At 40.6% G+C, this 6,305-nt stretch overlaps 2 non-coding genes across 2 annotated transcripts; both read left to right on the top strand.

Annotated features, from left to right (window-relative positions):
• Positions 1 to 2,904: 2,904 nt before the first annotated feature.
• Trnam-cau lies at positions 2,905 to 2,976 on the top strand. The gene has a single exon. It is a non-coding gene; the product is annotated as a tRNA-Met (tRNA).
• A 700-nt stretch (positions 2,977 to 3,676) lies between these two features.
• On the top strand, positions 3,677 to 3,749 carry Trnak-uuu. The gene has a single exon. It is a non-coding gene; the product is annotated as a tRNA-Lys (tRNA).
• The last annotated feature ends 2,556 nt before the right edge of the window (positions 3,750 to 6,305 follow it).

The raw sequence follows: 6,305 nt of genomic DNA, 5'->3' as shown, positions 1-6,305 counted from the left end.
GCCAGGAATATACAGAAAAAAGATGCTAAGATTATAGCAGGAAATAAGTAAATCATGGGAGATTTGTGAAGGCATAGGTAGTTCTATAGCAGTGATGAAAGCCAGCAGTTTGAAACAGCAAGAATGAAGAGAACACTATATGTTTTGTAAAAATTAATGACCCAAAAAAGGAGTTATCAAATGGAGACTTGGAAAATATAGCGTGTGACAGTGCACTGTTTGCTATTGACAGAAGCTTTTTTGTTTCGTTTTTCAAAGGATCTTGAATGTTACTCCAAGTAACATTCCTATTTCCTGTGTTCCTTTATCTCATCGGTGCTACTAATAAAGGAACCTAGCATTGGTGCAGATAAGTAGGACTGCAAGCTTTAAGAACCTATTTCTCAGATAATCCCAGCACTCAGAGGGCTAAGGCAGGAGAATTGTCCTGAGCTTGAGGCTACCCTAGAATGCAAAAAAATCCTGAAATAGGAGGAGGAGGAAGAGGAGGAAGAGGAGGAAGAGGAGGAGGAGTGGGGGAAGATTTTCACTGAAAATATCACTCTTGCCAGGTAGTGGTATCCCAGCCCTTGGGAGGCAAAGCCAGGCAGATCTAGAAGTTCCAACCCAGCCTGGTCTACAGATTAAATTCCAGAACAGCCAGCATTACAAAGAGAAACCCTGTATCAAAAAAAACAAAACAAAACAAAAGAGGAGAAGAAGGAAAAAGAGAGAAAGAGAAAGAAAGAGAAAGAGATCACACTTACAGAAGGTAGCAGGTAATGTGTCTGTCATGAGAGCAGAAGGGAGAAGGACTCAGAAGGAGGAAGGCAAGTCAGAAGAAAGAGGCGAGTAGGGAGGGAACAAAATTAAACAAAATAATGATGCATATGTATAAAGATGCTGTGGAGAAATCCATTACTTTGTAGACTAATACAAAAAATAATAATTGAACAGAAAATCACTTAACTAAAAAATGAAGACATCTTCTGCTAGGACCAGCACTCAACATTTCTTTCCTATATTTAGTTCTTATAGACATTCTTCATTGTCGTCTTCTATGTCCCCACTGGAATATAATTCACTTTAAGGGCATTTCGGTATATGCCCATGACCATGTCCACAAAGCTATTGAGGAATTAGCTTAAGTAATACTGAGCACTGAGATGTCAAACTTAGGGCTCCAGACTCTTCTCTTGAATCAGTCCCCTTACTGCAAATGCTGTGTCCGGGTCATATGTGTTGAAGGGTAAGAAAAAGAAAGCTGGGAAGTTCAAGAAAGAGAAACAAACAGTAGGACATGTGTCAGCAGAACAGCTGTGTGACTCTCAGCCCCAGAGAAAAACGGAATGCACAGCCCTGAAAAGAAGTGGAAAGTTCTGTTAAAATTCTGAATGTGTTAATCCAGGCATGGTGGTGCACACCTGTGACCCTAGAGCTTAAAGAAACATAAATAAGATCAATCAGGAGACCTATCCTGCCAATGCCAGACAAGAAACCCGCCGATGGCAGGGGCAAAAGTCACTGCCTCACCCTGAGAAGTGCTGGTTCCTGACTCTATAACTTCTAGGCAGAGACTCTCAAGGAAGCTTAGAACTGCAGTCAGACAGAGAAAACTGACTCCTTCTCCCATAAAAGGGATTGGGGCTTTGACTGGAGCACCATGCATACTGTGCAAAAGCTACCATTTCAATTTAGCCTATAAGACACATGTTTAAAAATAAAACAAATTAACTGTTTTGGGTAATCTGTGCAGTCCCATCATTCAATAGGCTGAGGCAGGAGGATTCCTGAAATTTCGAGTCTAGGCTACAAAGTGACCTTAACATGGTTAATTAAGAATTTCAGTTGAAAAAAGAAAAAAAAAAAAGAATTTCAGTTGTTAAGACAAGGGGAGGTGATAGCATTTGCCCTTATTCCCTATACTTTGGAGGCAGAGTCGGGTGTATCTCTGTGAGTTCGAGGCCAGCCTGGGTAGGATATGAGTTCCAGGACAACCAGGACTACACAGAGAAACTCTTTTCTTGAAAAACAAAAAGAATTTTTTTATGTATACTTATAGTTCCAGAGTCAGACGGAGCTCATCAAGTTCAAGACCAACCTAGGCAATTTTGCAAGACCCTGTCTCATTATAAAAATCAATAGGGCAGGTCAGGATAACATGGGCTTCTAACTCTAGAAGAGGGAAGGTGGAGACTGGAGGATCAAGAGTTCAAGGTTAGCTTTGGCTACATACCAAGTTTGAGGTCAAGTCGGGCTACAAGAAACACAGACGTGTGTGTGTGTGTGTGTGTGTGTGTGTGTGTGTGTGTGTGTGTGTGTGTGTGTGTAAATATATGTGTATATGAATATAACTTAATGGTAGAGCATTTGCCTAGCCATGGGTTGAATCCTTTGTACACCAAAAGAGAAAAGAGTAATGAAAAAACATTAATGAGCGAAATTGTATGTCACAGACTTCCCAAAGCAAAGCAGTGTGGGAGTGTGAGAAGGAAGTGACAATCAGGCTTTCTGAATGTATAGGGAGAACAAGAGCATGTCAGAAGTCCAGTACCGAAACCGAGACCGAAAGTGGTGTGAGAGGGTGGACCTGTATTCTAAATTTATCAGTCTAGGGAAATGTAATACCATTACAAATAAAATATATGTTCTTGGAAAGGTTTTTGGTATTCGGCTTTTTTTTTTCCGGAGCTGAGGACCGAACCCAGGGCCTTGAGCTTGCTAAGCAAGCGCTCTACTACTGAGCTAAATACCCAACCCCGGTATTCGGCTTTCTTAAGCAGGTTGCGAAGACATGTTACTCTTTTTTGGCGACAGCTTTAAAAGAACCCTAGATAAATGATACAAATTCCAGAAAATGCATACAAAAAGGATTGGTAGAAGTATGTATATTGATATATAACTGGGAAAGACTTCCTGTAACATAGCAGAGTGGCGCAGCGGAAGCGTGCTGGGCCCATAACCCAGAGGTCGATGGATCGAAACCATCCTCTGCTAGTTGGTATTTTCTTTCCATTGCCTTGAGCAAAGAAAGCATTTGAGAGCAATAGGAGATGAAGCTGTAGAAGAAAACTGGACTGTATCGAAATCTTCAACGTTTTAAAGAATTTAACATAACGGGAAACAGAACACCATGGTGTATACTTTCTGTATTGCAGGTTCTGTAACCATCTTTGCCTCTCGTCCAGAGTTTCTAGACTGTAAACTAACACTGTAGGGAGGCCATGGCTTCAGCTCACTCTCATAACTTGCACCAGACCCTGGGCTCAGTCTGGAGTACTAAACCCAAAACCAGATAAAAATTGTAGCAAACATACGGAGCTTGGTTAGAGTTTCAGGTTAAGTAAGCTTTCAGAAAATTGTCAAGTCTGAAAGAGCACAGAAGACGATGAACTGGAACCATCTGTCCCCGCCACGACTCGTCGTGACTTCTGTAGAGTTGGAAAAGAAGCTAGAGTGGGTCATAACCTAAAGCACTTTATCCTAAAGTTGGTCGTTCCCTCCTCCGAGATTTGTGCAACTAACAAACGTTTTGAACGGAATTCCCGGAAAAAAAAATAAGGTTTGGTTATTGTACTGTTGCTCAGGACACGAAAACTGTAACTTTAGAGGGCGGGGCACAGACACAAACTCTGAATTTCACGTATTTTAGTGATTAATGAATCACTTTTATCATGACACAAGTTGCTCTATAAGAGCCTGGATAGCTCAGTTGGTAGAGCATCAGACTTTTAATCTGAGGGTCCAGGGTTCAAGTCCCTGTTCAGGCGGAAAGGCACATGTTTTGTGATAGAATAAGGGAAGAGCAAAAGCACAATCAAAACAAGACTTTCTTTCATCAAAGGAAATAAAAGGGAACCAAGTAAAAATATCCAGTGGTGGAGTTAGTAGGAGAACATTCCTTTAAAATTTTCTTCTCTTTATCGGGGGCAGTGGTGGAGACCAGACAAGAGGGTCTTTGAACAAAAGTCTGAGGACCAGTTTTTGAAGTGAAGTAAATCTGTTCATTTGTTTCTTTAAAGTGTACAGGTTACCTATTCCTTAGACCCCTGGGCTCCAGGGCATGGGGGGTTGCCTTTTGGAATGCCATGTTTCTTGAAGATTTAGTTCCTGTTTTATGACTCTGATTTTGGAATGAGGTGCATAGGAGATAAAAGAAGGCTATGGATGGGGAATGAATACTGCATACATATGTAAAACATCACAATAAGATTCATTATGTATAATTAACATATACTAATACAGATAAAATAAAACTCAGTGGCAACATTGAGCTATATGGTAACCTGTCTCCAAAAAATTCCTTTGAAATGATTCATCCTGGCCTTTGAGTTCATATTTCTCTGTGCAACCTGCTAGACCAAGTCACTTAAAGGGAAGGTTGTGGGAATTCAGCATTGTGGATCTCAACCCTTGAGCCTGGTAGTAGGAACTTTAGCCAAATGCTCTATTCACAAGTCTACTGTGTTCACTTCCAGTCTCATTCTTTTTTCATTTGAAATAATTAGGTTTAGCCAGACTTGATGGCCCATCGTCTGTAAGACCAACATTGGAGAGACTGAGGCAGAAAGATTACCACAAGCCGAAGGCCAATTGGGGCAATAGAATGTCTGTGTTCAAAAAAGAAGAGAAATGAAATGAAAGAATTCAGTCCATGTCACTTTCACTATGTCCCTTATTCTAGTGTTTACTTTTATACATACCTGAAATGTGACATTTTCAAAGCTAGAAGTAGAACAAAGATAAAGAAGGTGACATCACACCCCTCCCTTTCTTTCTCTGCTGTCTAATTCTTTCCTATTCACCCAAAAGTATCATGCCAGTTGTCTTCATCCTTTATCTCTATTTTAATACAGGAAAAGGTGAAAAGATACAGTTTAAGAATTTCTTCTTCTGTCTGAGAGTACACCAGAGACATTTATTTTCACCGTTTTTGTTGTTGTTGTCTTCCTTCCTTCCTTCCTTCCTTCCTTCCTTCCTTCCTTCCTTCCTTCCTTCCTTCCTTTCTTTCTTTATGAGCCTCTTGTAGCCTATGCTGGTCTCAAAGTCTGTATGTAGCCAAGACTGGAACTGAATGGCCTATCCTCCTGTCTTCTGCCGAGACTCATCTATGCTGCTTCTTGCTGTTTGGTTTTATAGTAGTGGAAATCAATCCTCCAAAGCTCAGAAGTGCCAATCTATTATATTCAAATATCCTCCTATGCTTGTCCATTCATGTTATTTTCAATATTCTCCAATAACGACAGAGTAAAAAAAATAATATTTTTATATTGGATATAGATTTTCAGGATAAATTGTTAGAACCGGGATTGCTGGGAGAAATGACTAATGCATATGTAATTCTGTTAATATCCAGTCAAATTGCCCTCCATGAAACAGAGTGTTAGTTACCCAGGAAGGTAAATGTAAACATGAAATGTAAACTTTATGTGACCCCTATTCAAAATGGACGTTTTATTCCAAACAGTGTGTCTGAAAATTGTTCAGATTCCTTTGTCAGAAAACAGCTGTACTTCAAGACTCTACACTCGTTTTTCTGCTTCACCGAGCAGAGGTTAAAAAGTAGCATATAGGGCTGGAGAGATGGTTCAGCGGTTAAGAACACCCAACTACTTTTCCAGAGGTCCTGAGTTCAATTCCCAGTAACCACATGGTGGCTCACAACCATCTGTAAAGAGATCCGATTCCCTCTTCTGGAGTATCTGAAGACAGCTACAGTGTACTTATATGTAATAAATGAATAAATCTTTTTTTTTTTTTAAAGCAGCATGCGCTGCTGAAATGGACCTAGAAAAATATACCTGGAGTAAATGACTCCAGCAGCAGCCAGGGACGTCCATCTTTTCTCTCTGCTCACCGTCAAATCACTGTGAGTGGCAGACACCCCAATAATGTGCCTTTGTCATTTCATGGTCACTATTATCAAACTTGGGGGTTATAACCTGTGTCAAAGGTCCTGCCACTTATTCTCAATAAGCCAATTAAAAGAGCCACCCTAAAAATGGACAGGAGGAGATATATTCAAGGTGGCCACACTGGGCAGAAAAACAAAGAGATCCAGGGACCTTTCCACTCTACAGCCCCTCAGGACCACACCCAGCTCCTAAGAAAACCCTTTTAACACTTGGAAGGATGTATTTTAACGATACAAACATAATACAGTATATACATAAAGCAGTAACAATTTACAATCAGCTTACCAAGTTCTTGGGGGAAATTCTTTGAAAGTTAATTGGATAGCTGGGTGTGAGGTGCACACCATTAATCACAGCACTCAGGGGGCAGAAGCAGGCAAGTTAGACTGGAGTTCCAGGACACCAAGGGCC

This window comes from Rattus rattus, chromosome 14, assembly GCF_011064425.1.
Source record: "Rattus rattus isolate New Zealand chromosome 14, Rrattus_CSIRO_v1, whole genome shotgun sequence".
NCBI classification, from domain to species: Eukaryota; Metazoa; Chordata; class Mammalia; order Rodentia; family Muridae; genus Rattus; species Rattus rattus.
The sequence above is the reverse complement of the archived record's forward strand: the minus strand, read 5'-3'. Positions and strand labels throughout refer to the sequence as shown.